The sequence below is a fragment of the Scatophagus argus genome, chromosome 18 (genome assembly GCF_020382885.2).
Source record: "Scatophagus argus isolate fScaArg1 chromosome 18, fScaArg1.pri, whole genome shotgun sequence".
NCBI classification, from domain to species: Eukaryota; Metazoa; Chordata; class Actinopteri; family Scatophagidae; genus Scatophagus; species Scatophagus argus.
The window spans coordinates 11094561-11108001 of NC_058510.1; positions in this window are offsets into that span (position 1 = coordinate 11094561).

The window sequence follows — 13441 nt, forward strand, 5'->3', positions numbered from 1 at the left end:
GATAGCCTTGTTGGTGTGTTACTTTAACATTGAAGGATATGTGTGACACCCCCTTGGATCATCACTGTATTCAATCACACAATCAGAGAAAGAGGTCAGAGGAACTCTGAGTCAGCAGTTTTCACAGGCGGATTTACACTGGCTCTGTATCTGCAGGATTAGACTGAAGAAGAATCCACAATATTAATATGAGGGCATTTGAGGGAAAGTTTTATATTGAATATTCAGTATTCTTATTCATTTTTGCCCGAACCACCTTCACCAGTGTTCTAGCTGCATGACTTTGCTTTGACATCCAAGTCCCGCACTCCCCAATAGTTTGGGCCACCATAAAAACAGCCATAGAGACTCATGCACTTTTACTTTGGCAGTAAAACTGCTGATTTTACTCATGTTGAGCTGGATGTAAGCTCCTACCATCACAAAAATCTTATTTCAGGGTGATTAATAATCTTCTTATCAAGGAGATAGAATCTATTCTTCAACTCGAGCTGTCAGGAAACAAGTCTAAGTAGACTGCATGGTTGTCACAAGACACTGCTGCCTCCTGAGAGGGTATGGGGCCTTATTAACTCCTAAATTCAGTTGAGTTAAAAGAAAGAAAGAAAGGAAATAATCTGGTTTAAATTGTCAGGTGTCGTTGCTTAGATATAGTATTTTTAAAGTCAGTCAATCACAGTGATTTGATTTTTATAGAAAAGTGCATACATTTTGCTTATTCCCCATCTGATACCCAACAAGCAGTGACGCATGCATCCTCCAAGCTTGGAGAGATACCAGCTAAAGCTCGACTTTGGAAGGACCGAGTTTGTGTTCCTTTGCGGAAAGGGATGCCTGCTCTGAAGCCAGCACGTCAGCATTTACAGTTCTGCGGTAATATGAACTGGGACAGGTATCCTTGAGATGTTGTTCTCTACAGAAACCGAAGGGGGGACTGAAACGTCATTCTTGGACCATGGAGACAGTAGACCACTCATTTTTAAACTTTAGCACAACTGTTACTGCCAAATTCAAAAGTGAATTTTCATGCTCAGCTTTACAGCAAACATGGACCAGCAGCTTGGGTCAAGATAAAACCTCTTGTGCTGCTGTAGCCTACAGGCCATGACACGGTCTAAAAAGGGGAAGACTGACCCGTGCAAAAACCAATGCGCCATTTCCTCTGTGACTGTATGTGTTGCTGCTTGAATTGCTCTTAACAATGTGGTGGCCGCTGGGGAGAAATTGACAGCAATCACACAGAACGCTCACTCCATGTTGACAAAAGCAGGCTGTGACATCTCTTTATTAAAGTCTTTACAGTGACTCAGGTATTGCGCTCTTGTTGCTGCACTGAGTGGTTCAGGGCTTCCTCGGACAAGCCAGAGTCGACTGCCGTGTTTTAAGTTTTTAAAAAGCACATTCTGGGTCCATGTGTCAAGCTGGCATTATTGTAGGTAACTGCTGATATGTGAAAACCATGCTGTGGGTCTTACATCATGTCTACTCAGGGGGCTTTTCACACGCATCTGATCGAAATAAAGATTCCATTTTAAATCAATCCAGCCATCTACAGGGCCCATGGGATGGCTTGCGTTTCACTTGCTTCACTCTGCACGCATGAGCACAATTGACCGATTGTATATTGGGATCCCAGCAACAGGCAGGTGACCTGTGCTCAATACTGTGCCCGAGAGCATCCTGTGTAGACAAAGATGCATCACTGAAACTGTGGTTAGTGATAATGCGCTGCTTTCCCTATGTGGGCTTGTGTAACCGCTGCACTCTGGTCTATTGACCACCGTTTCACACCAAAAGACCATGTGGTCGCTCATCTCATTCAAAGCTCTTCTCTGTTCTGGCCCCACAGAGGTGGATTAAAGTAAGGACAGCGAAGTCACTGCAGGCTGGAAACCCTCACCCGCCTCAACAGCTTTAGCTTAACACACGTTACTCTCTGCACTTATGTCTCATTAGGTAGGAGATGAAAACAAATCCCAAAGCACTGAACATGCTCGTGGTGGTTGTTGGTTTGGAAGGAGTGCACTTATAACTTTTGGCTACATCTACGTCTTCCGTTCCGACTGTAGTTGAGCTACTTCAGACGAGAATATCTGCTAGATGAATTTAATGTAACATTTCTCTACAGTACAGATTTGAGTGGCTTTTTTCATGAGATATTTTCTCTCTCTAGTTCAGACATCAAGGTTCCTCTTGTTCCCCGAGGAAACTGGGAAACTGTTAACAAGGACAAAGGACAGAAAACTGCAGAGTGTAAGACACAGAGAGCTGTGGGGTGCTGTTGTCTCTTATCATTGTGAAACAGGGTTGCCCAGAGACAAAAAAAACCATGAACTAATTTCATACCAAATTTACATGAAAATTACTATTAATTACTCAGAGATATTAGGCACGTTGGAAACAATATGATCCACATGCAGACATTATTATGTAAATGTAATTTTGTTTCCGTTTCCAGTGAGGGAATGGTTCATGTGGTTGTTGAGCCAAACAAACCAAGAGTTTTCAAAGGCCAGATGTCTCACACACACACACACACACTCTCCTCTCAGAGCGCTTCTGTTTTGTCCCCCTTCAAAAGTTTCCCCCTTTTTGTTTCCTCCTCTCATCGTTGTATAATTTGATGATTAACTGGATCCTTGCTGCGTGTGTTTCTCGAGGGCTCTCGGAGGCGAGCTGCACGAAGCGGTCGCCTGGCGACAGCTGGGGACAGGTTGTCGTGGCAACCTTGGTGTGATAGATGTCCCCGCCTCCTGCTGTCGTCCTGCGAATGCTCCGGTGTTTATCTTGCCATCCTTCGCCGTGAGCACTCATTCATCAACTCACCGCTCAAAGGGGGCACATCCCTCTTCTGATTAAATATTAATCACTTTTTAAAACACTGCCAGACATGTGTGTGTGTGTGTGTGTGTGTTTGTCCAGTTTGGGAGTGATTGTTTCCAAAACTTGCTACCAAACTAGTAGTGAAAAGAAGCATTTCATTACATTTGCTCTGCTTCCATCTTTGTGCCCTTTTTTTCTCCTCACATTTAATTAAAGTTATAGAACACCTTGAAAATGAGATGTGAAGGGACATGACAGCAGCGCAGCTAATTGTCCAGCGTGAGAAAGTCCAATCTAAGACGATTTGTCTGAACGTTTGAATTCGTCTCTGAATCATATTAAGGCGTACCTTTCTGTGCACACTTTCCAAACTTTGCACATTTGATGAAGCTGTGCCATCTGGAGCAAAGATGCATCTGGTGTGTGTGTGTGTGTGTGTGTGTGTGTGTGTAGTCTGAACAGCAGCTGTTTAAAACACCAATACATGTCTCCTCCTCCTCTCTTGAGACCCTTTACATTTAACTCTTGACAGAAAGAGACAGTTGAGATCAATGTGAAATAACCTGTTTTTTAAACCATTACACAAGAGGGACAATAGGAGAATCTGTATTAATTTGGTTATTTTAAAACTAATTATTTCATCCTCCAGGCTTCAATTTAGTTTGTTTTCAGCTTGATATGCTGATTTAATTCAGTTACTTAATAAGATCCTCTGATTTATGCTGACCAAAGTGATCACATTTAACTGCTTGGTCACATTAGCATGAACACAGCCCTTGTGTGAGCCGAGTTTTGCCATCATCAGGTCTACTCTGCTGAATGAAAATCAATGTGAAGCCAACAGTGGTCATGACACAACCCAAAACTAGTCACTACATCAACAAGCTCCTTGTAACTTCTGTCTACTTATTTCATTTTATGATTAAACATATAAATGAATAAATAAATGTCTAGTCAAGCACAGCTGAACCCAATATGGAAAATAACTAAAAACAGGATAGTTTGTGGTATTATAATCCAGTAGTGAAGAGAAGGCTTTAATCAGGTATGAAGTTTAAACTTGTAATAACTATATTTTTGTCCACTCATGGGCACAAAACAGCCTCAGAGCCTCACAGCCTGCTCAGCACCAAACGGTTAAAGACAGCAGGTTTTTAATGGCTTGAAAAACCTAAATTGAAACTCACTGTAATTTTGTTCTAAAAAAGAACAGCTGTTAATGGATCAAAAAGGCAAACAACCAGTAATCGTCATGCTAGATGCAACAAAACTGCAACTCTGACTCTAAACAAGTCGCTTTTGTTATCCATCACCATGACAGCAGGTGGACTTTAAAGATGGAGATTAGCCATGTAGTTTCAGTCAGCGAGAGAGAAATAACCAAAAACCTGGTAGCATTTTACCAACTTTCTTGGCAAGGACGCTTACATGTGACGCTGTTAGTCTGCAATCATCTGGAAATAAGATCATCTTGAGCAGCACCACACTATCACCGTTTTCCAAAAAAGGAGACTTTCAGTAGACATTTGCTGAACTACTCTTGTATAAAAAAAGACACATGAAGACCTCCACTGGGCACGCTTCAAGCCGAGAAGTGTTCTGAATATGGGAGGTAAGATTGCATGACAAATTGTCCTCATATATTCAGGCTGATGTCCTGAGGTTTCCCCTCTGAGAAGAAAATGTTGTATGGTTAGAAAGTCCTCATTTCTTGTAGAGAGAATTTTTGCAAACGTATCAACAGTTACATTAAGAGCCTTTATTCATTTCTTTGAATCATGCATCAGTAGCATCCTCTTCCGACTGTCTACTTCTGACAGCTTCACACATCTGGATTTTGGCAGTTTCTCCCAACCTCCACTCAGATTCCTGAGCTCTCTTCACATCAGATGAGGCACATCTGTGAATTGCTGTTTCAGGTTCTTGTTTACAATGTTTAATGTTTACAACAAGGCTTATGCTCTGGCTTGACCCCAAACTGGTCTTGATTTCACTGTGTGCTTTGGGTCTTTGTCTCGCTTGAATGTAAATCTGAACAGCGTGAGCAAGAATCCATCACAGTCCAGCTGAGCTCAGCTTGCTTTGTCTTGTTTTTGTTTTTCAATTTATTCACAGCTGGTTAGTGTCTAACAAGCAAGGAAAAAAAAAACTAAATTGTGTTATTTTCCTTAAAACGAGAATCTTATGCTGCAGCACTGTCAGTGGCACTAAATAAAATAAGAAAACAACAACAACTGACGAACTAAAAAGTAAAAAAAAAAAGTCAAACTTCTGCCTCTTCAGCAGCACTGAAACTTTTGTATTTTTAGTCCTGTATATAATTGTTTTCCTGGAATCCTTCATGTTTGTTTTTCATGATAATTTTGCCTCTTGGAGCTGTATAGTATCTTTTGTTTCCACGACTATTCCTGTCTATCCAAGCCACACTGCATGTTAGAACTCTCTCACAAGGTTGGCAAACAAAAGAGGACAAGCAAAAGGGCAAAGAGATGGGGGGAACAACCACATTCAGGTAGGACCCAGAGAGGTAAAGGACGCTGGTTGATGAGGAGGAGTGGCAGCATTTCTCTTTGTAGTCGTGATCAGCTGCAGGATGGAGAAGGACAAAAGGTGAGAGGCTGGAAGCGATGGGCAGGACAACAAACAAGTGTCACATGGCTGCTGCATGTGCGTGTATGCGTCCAGACTTAAGTAAGAGTGCGTGCGTTTTGTAATGATAGATATCACCATTACTCAACATGGCCTTTGAACATTTCTTCTGGGAGCTCATTCACATGCAAGAAGAAATAGTCAAACACAAAAGGGCTGATTATGCAATTATATTTGCGTGTACATTCTGTGCTCAACATCTTGTTTACAGCATAACCATATTTGCTCAGAGATGTGATTACAGATGAGCAGCACAGCCACATTTGTGGTGTTAATTTCCTGTCATAAAAGCCCATCAAAGTCACTGTGCATTGAAAGATGTAATAAGAGCTGATGATCAGGAGAGGAACATGGTAAGCTCTTTGATCAAACCAGAAATGGCAATTCTAGATCACACTTGGAGATTTCTGCTGCAGCAAAAGTGTCAGGAATTCTTACAATGTGACTGCTGCTGCAGCTCACATCCACAAACCAACCAACCAGTCAGCACACAGCATTTTGTGCGTCATTTAAAGTGTCATTTCTGACACAAAGTGATACGTCTCAACGGTGAAGTCTGATACAGACTGTGACAGGCTTGAAACTTGAAAATCCGTTTCACGTATCTTTTATGTAATGAAGATTTTTTACTTTTATTTATTTATTTATTTTTAAATGGTCTCCTGAGTGGATTAATCTAAAAACAAGAGTCCTTTTTTTGTGGAATGTAACTTAACATCAGAAATGAGTGTCATGTGTTAATGTGCCATTAACCTTTACACTGTGTGCTGAACTAATGAACGAGCTTGGCTCTACTAAAACACACAATGGGGGATGACGGAGGAGAACAGAGCAGATATTTTAATCAGCTGAGGGTCAGTCAGTCTCTCCCACCATTTGTTGCCTGCAGGACACCAGTTAATTTGTGGATGAAAAAGATACAATGCATGAATACACATCAAACAATCGCTCTTCACCAAATCCCAGGTGGAGGAGCTCTGTAACTTTCTCACACCTGCCTCGTCAGGGCAGGGTTTTTGCTTCACTGCTGTCGAAACCAATTTGCTTCAAGTGTGCCACAACCATTAGCATATTCTTTTGGGATTCACAAGAGTACACATGGTCATTGTGAAAAATTACATGAAAATGTGTTGTTTTGTACAAATAAAATGGCATTATCAGATTTAGCCAGCTTAATGTGGACATAGTCTAAGCAGAAAGACAGTGAGAACACACAGGCAGTGTGAGAGGAGGTAGGGATATTTATCAGAACGGGACAGATGCAGGAAAGAGTGGGGCAAGAAGCGCAAAAAGCAACGAAGCATGCAATGAAGCATGCTCTGTGCTAATGATATCACGCAGGAAGGTGAGAAATAAACAGAGCTCAAGACAAGAAGAGAAAGGGTTATGAGGTGAGCCAGAAAAAAAAATAAATAAATAAATAAAAAAAAAGAGATTCACTTCTCATATTGCATGCAAATGCAGTAGCAAGATGTTGAAGAGTCCAGCACCTTGAGAGCACCTGGGTCAACTTAACTGGTTACCAAAAGAACCTTTTTGGTTTTTTTGCACCAGTTTTCCATGCTGATACTATTGAGTTTAAGGACGCAGGCATTGGAGGATAAAACTGAAATATTCAACAGCATGCCATCAGATCTAATTTACAAAATATGTATCAAAATTACCCAAGCAGTGGATGAATAACATGAGCGCTGATTTTTTTTAACTGGAGATGACACCAGTAAATGTCTGAATTTATAGGACATAAATTAAAAAAGAATTTACATTTAGAGTGAGATGCTTAGAATTTTATGTGGATAATCAACGCACAAACACGGACTAAAGTGCCCTTATGTGTGCATTTGTGTGGCTGAATGGAGTCATACAGGACACTGAAGAGAAAAGGTCATAAGCTCTCTAGAGTCAGAGCTATTAAGACACCGCCCTCAAGACAACAGCCCAGGTGTTGTGCATTGATTGTTGATTGTTGTGCAGGTTTTGTTGATTAAAGTTGAATGAGATTCCCTGTTAGCCACTCAGTTCCAAACAGCAGATTATGTCTTTTTTTGTTTGTTTTTTAAGATATCCATGTGCTCTTGACAGATCAAGTCTTCAAATTCATTGTTTTCCCCTGCACTCCTGCTAATGAAGAAGGAAACTGAGTTAAAAGTTACACAGTATGTCCCCCAACTCTGCATTCATAAGAAGCCATGTAGAAACAATCAATCATTTTGTGGCTGCCAAAAAATATGTCCCACATCCACATGTTCAGATCCACTTGTTATCAGATGGATGGACAATTTGTTTATATCTGCTAAACTTATAAAAACTGAAAATAACTGAAAATAGTTTATTGGGATGAGTTGCTAAAGTAGCTATATTTTAGGAAATAATGCCTTTCGTGCTAAGGAGTTAAAGTTTCAAAGACAACAAAGACAGAAACCTAACCCTAACCCTAACCCTAACCCTTTTTGGTAATATTGACACAGACAAATTGGCAGATAGTAAATATTTTTATTTTATCAAATTACTATCAACAAACGCAACCCTATTGTTGTGCAGCAGGTCCCAAAGCGCCTGTGTTAAGTTGCTGAAGTCATAACTAGCGCACCCATACATTAGAAAAAGAAAAAGGGAAAAGATCTCATTGCTTTGCTGTGTCAGTCTCAGACACTGACCAGCCCAACTGTCAATGCTAAATTAAAAAGCTAACTGGATTCCTTGAGCAGAGGTTGTTTTCCCTTAAACAAAAAAATATATTCACAATCCACTGTACAATCCAAATTAAATGGAGATGTCCTGTGCATTCTCATGCTGCTGCCACTATCCATAAACCACTGGATGAGTCCTACCATAAACTCATTTGATTCATGACTCAAGATGGCTGTCACACACTGGAATTAACTTTGTTGGTTCTCTTTTGCAAACGGATGTCCATGAGTCATTAAAGCTTGAGCGGCTGCTCCCTTCTCCTCGTCATGTCAGTCATCAGTCCCCTTTCACTCCCTGGTGATACACACCCTGTTTGATGTGTATTAACTTCTTTTAATGTGTTTTTAATGATGTTGTTTATGATGTTGTTGACCGTTGCTTTCTGGCATTCGTGCACAGAAAAGTCAAAGCAGAGCTGAATATCCCCAACTAAAGTCAACTCCTCCATAGCTCCCATTAGCATGTGGTAACCACCATGACTCGGTACATTCATTTGTCCCTGCTGCCACTGGTCTTTTAATACCTATAGTTGAATAGTTTCCAACAACCTTCAGTCTGTCGTTACTCACAGAAAACACATTCATTTAGACCGAAAGTGATTTATTAAAACAGAACAGTGTGTACAGCTTGTATTCTAATCTTCAATTAACATAAATTTCAGTGAAGTTCTATATGATGTTGCCCATTAAAGTCTATATAAAATACCCACTACATGCTGTGATCCTCAGAACAGTGTGTGTTTCATGGTTTAACCTCCATATTTCTCAGTTATTTTACTTTAATGGGTTAGATTATGTCACTTTGCTCTCCTAAAAGCAAAAACCATGCATTTTCTTTGCTAGATATTTTCATCTGTGCTGATGTTATTTTTAAGAGTCAGAATCCGGTGTAAGTAAGTTCACACACAATTAAATTGCCTTGGTATTTTAGTCCATACAAACACACATACTGAAACAAGTACTGCAAAAAGTACTCCACCAAGGACAAGTAGCATTAGAAATAGAACTGAATTTGAAAGATAATAAAAATGGTGTCTTAAATTTAAGACCTCTGCAGTGAATGCTTTCATTGTGCAGCAGACCAATAATCTAAATTTCTCATTTAAAAAAAAAAAAATGATGTTGATCAACTGTCAATCAACTGTTAGATCAGGGGACATTTCACATCTTGTCTGGAGGTTTTGCAGTCAATGGACAGCAATTGCAGCACAATTTTTCAAACAAAAGCAGCTGCCTCAATCTTGTAGGGTTATTGTTGCTTATGTTTATAGAATACCAGAGTATGTCTGGTTCAACTTGGACAGAAATGTAACCAGCATTTTAACCAGCTGTAACTGTAGGTGAGTGAGTCTCTGCAGGCTCATCTCAAACAGGCGTCATGTTCAGATTTTTATCTGAACACAATACAGAATAAGATGATCTTTATTGATCCCACAGTGGGGAAGTTCACTTGTCATGGCAGCTCACAAGAGCAGAATAGAGTGCAAAAAGCAAAAATAACCCATGCAAGCATGCATTTTAATGAGAAATTTGTGGCTTTTTCATTAACTCAGGCCAGGTGAACCTCCCTTGGAGGTTAATTTTGGCTTCGTTTCTGCCTGTTGTGTAAGCCTAGTGTAGCTTTTCTGGAGGAGATGACATGTACACACTTTTCATTTTTCAAAGTGATCTGGTTCACTGAAACTCAGGTCTGTTGAACAACCACAGTTTCATCAACACCCAGCCCTTTCCCCCTTCACACACACTCAAATGAACATGTTAGAGTTCCCCCTTCCCACAGTCAAAATAGCAAGCCTGTCTGAACCGAGGGGCTTAAATACCTTTTGGAACGTACCATTAGCTTTTGCTATGGGGAAGTTTCAACCAACAAAAGGTTAATGTAAAATCATAATTTCAGTAACAGTTGACTTCATTTGTCCTTTCATAGATTGTATTTTTTTTATAGCAACAGTATTTAATTAGCCAACATCACAGCTTTTGACAAAGGAGATAATAAATGAAGCTCATACACCAGCCATTGTAAGTGCCCATTGTGAGAGTCCAATGAGTCTAATTAGCACACCAGGAGCACCTGTCTGATTACGCTGCAGCTCACCTGGTCTGAGTTAAGATAAGATGATAAGATGAACTTTATTGATCCCGCAGTGGGGAAATTCACCTGTTAATGAAAAAGCCACAAATTTCTCATTAAAATGCAATAATTTCCCTCAGCACAGTGGATCATTTTTAGCGGAAACCATTTACAGGTCCAGCATTTATAATGCTGAATTTTAAGGTGATTTGTCATTATTGTATTGAACAAAACTCCAGCTGTAAACTAAAGAATAAATAATCAGGTCTCAAAAATAAACTTTTCATGGTTGAGTGAGGGATGAGTTCAGGATACTCACAGCCTGAAGACAAAAGCTGCTCTGTGGTCCAATGTCTTCCACTGTCCTGACAGTGCTGACCCCAGAGTTCAAAACAGGAGAAAGTTGTCATAGCTTATTAGCTGTGTTGTATCTTCCTTTTTTTTAACTTCCTCTATGGAGTGCATGGACTTTAGACAGCTGTGGGACATGGGTCAGTGTCTCAAAGACATTTCCTCTAAAGTGGTGTGTTGTGACAAGGGGTGGAAACTACAAAGTACATTTACTCCAATTGAGCAGAACTTTGAGATATTTGTGCTTCCATTTTATGTTACTTTACACTTCTGCTCCACTAGCATAGATTTCAGCAGGATATACTGTCCTTTAATTCATACATTTTTCTGAAATTGGCAATTTGGTATAATGAAGACTGTAACAGTATTTCTACGCTGCTGTATTGCGACTCCTATTGAATCCAAGTTTCTCTTTTACAGAATTGAGATTAGATTGCCTTGTTAACTAAAACTGTCTTTCTCTGTCTCAGAGGTTGTGTCTGGTCCCGGTCTGGTGTCCTTTCAGCTAATAGGGCCATTAGCTCTATGTCTAACTGAGCTAACGGTGGCTATAACTAACAGATAAAATGTTGGCTCAGGTTGTTCATATTTCTTAGTCAGTCAAGATGAATTGCAGATCCGCGTAACTCATCTGGGCATGTTTTGAATCAGTAGTTTTGATATGTTTGTGACTTGATTCCACCCCATATAATGTGCCTTATAATCTGAGTCTGTGTCTGAATTCATTATGTCATCCTACACTTCTGAGCTTGCTGATTTTCTCTTTCCGTCCTCCTCGGTCTGCAGTGTCACTTCATTGTACATTAGGAGAGCAATGCATATAGCGCTTTTCTAGTCTACCGACTCTTCAAAACGCTTGCCATTACAACACGTGTGGACGACCTGCTCTACATCCTGAGACACAGCTGCCCTCAAATACACTTAACTGGTTTGAATAAATGAACTGTTTGCATGTAGTTGGATTTCATTTCTCCAACTGACTTGAAATCATGTGGAAAAGAAAAAAAAAAACAGAAAATACAGTGCAGACACAGCAGCTGGCAGAAAAATGAGGTCATACTACACAGAGAAATATTTGCTTTTTTTTCTGGGTGAATCAATGTTTGCGATTTATTGAAAGGGAAGCCAAAGGGTAGTGAGAATGTCAAGTTTTCAAGTTTCATCAGGGCTAATTATTGACATCACCAAGCACATCATGTTTGGGAAGTAGTTTAAAAACACACACAAGGGCAACAATTTAATGCATATGCCATTAAATCATACTTCCACACATCAGCCACCATCAGTAATCAATACAACACATGCATTATTAAAAAATTATCAAATCAATAAATAACAGGGACTGATCACACTCATCATATCATGCTTAAGCAGTTAGTGTTTCTGTGGTGGTCAAAACACTGGCCTCTGTCGGCTAGCTATGCTGCGTTAGTGAGAGAACTAGATGTGAGAGTCTCAGTAAAAATGGGAAATGATTTGTTTTTTAATTTCATATATGCAGCAGCCATGTATGCCTATTTTGCTGATTGCTGAGTCTTATTCTGAAGCGTTGTCAGTCCAAAGCACCAGGTGAGACTCTGCCATCAGCTATCTTTCTCCAGAACCACTCACGGAGAAGCTCACATTCCAACAAACCGAGGGAACAACACACCTGCGTTGCCGCATTTTGTTTACCGCTATATTAATGTTAACAATCTCAAATTTAACCTTTTGAGAGGTCTATTTTAAAAATATACAGATTCATGGAGAATTTTCAAAGTCCATAATGTAAAATATTAAAGTGAAAAATAAAAATCATAAAATTTGGATTCAGTGCAGAATGTCTGTACTGTTCAGAATCCAGTTTAGTAAGTCTGGCATCTTCCTCTGTACAAACACTTTCTCTCACTGAAACCGACGTATACATTCATCCTGAAAATGCAGTGATTATAAAACCAATTTTGAAGTCCTTCTCTTTATTAAGCCGCTAATGAGGATGCATGCACCGATTTAGTGGAAATACGCACTCACTTTTCCAATACAACTCCCTGTAGGATTGGATTTGGTCCAGTTATAAATAACAAAGGGACGTGATGAGAGGACATTTCTGCTCAATCCAATTACAGCAGAGTCAGAGGAGGGACACAGTAAGGACATGTCAAACAATAAATTGTTAATAATGGAAATGTTTCCCCTTTGTTTTGGCCTTGCTAAGTGTTTTCTGGCAACAAAGGGAAACCGAAAATGAGTTCATTTATCTTTTTTGACTCATCTTTAGTGTGTGGATCAGTGTTTCCACATTTGTTGTAATCACTGTGATAAAATTTTCCAGGGAGTGCTGCGTCTCATTTTAAAAATGTCACCAATAAACATTAACAACACATCTGTGCCTCTTTATCATTCTGATGTTTCAGGAGTATGCTGAAAGGGCCGCTGTACTGAATATATGTAGAAATAAACACAGAATTATACTATATTATCATAAAAATAGCAGCTATTTCACTGTTTGATTGTACTTTTTTTTCTTTCTCATGTAGATTATTGGACAGATGTTGTTATCGTCTGACACTCCAATGTCATATTAAAATAATTATTAGTTCTGCCAAAAGTTGGGCCCATGAGATGTGCTATTGGATCCAGACTGAGAAACCTTTTATATACAGAGGGTTTTCACCATTGCTGTGTCCATGTGCAGGCATAAGCTGCAGCTGAGTGCCAGCGGAGGGCAGATTGAGATAAAACAGGAACAGCATGCATTAAATATCAAGGGCTGATGATAGTTAACAGTCTGAAAGTATCCAGCTGTGAAGTAATAAAAACTTTCATTGCCATGGTGATAATTATCCTCCAAACGTATACACATATCCTGTGTAAACCT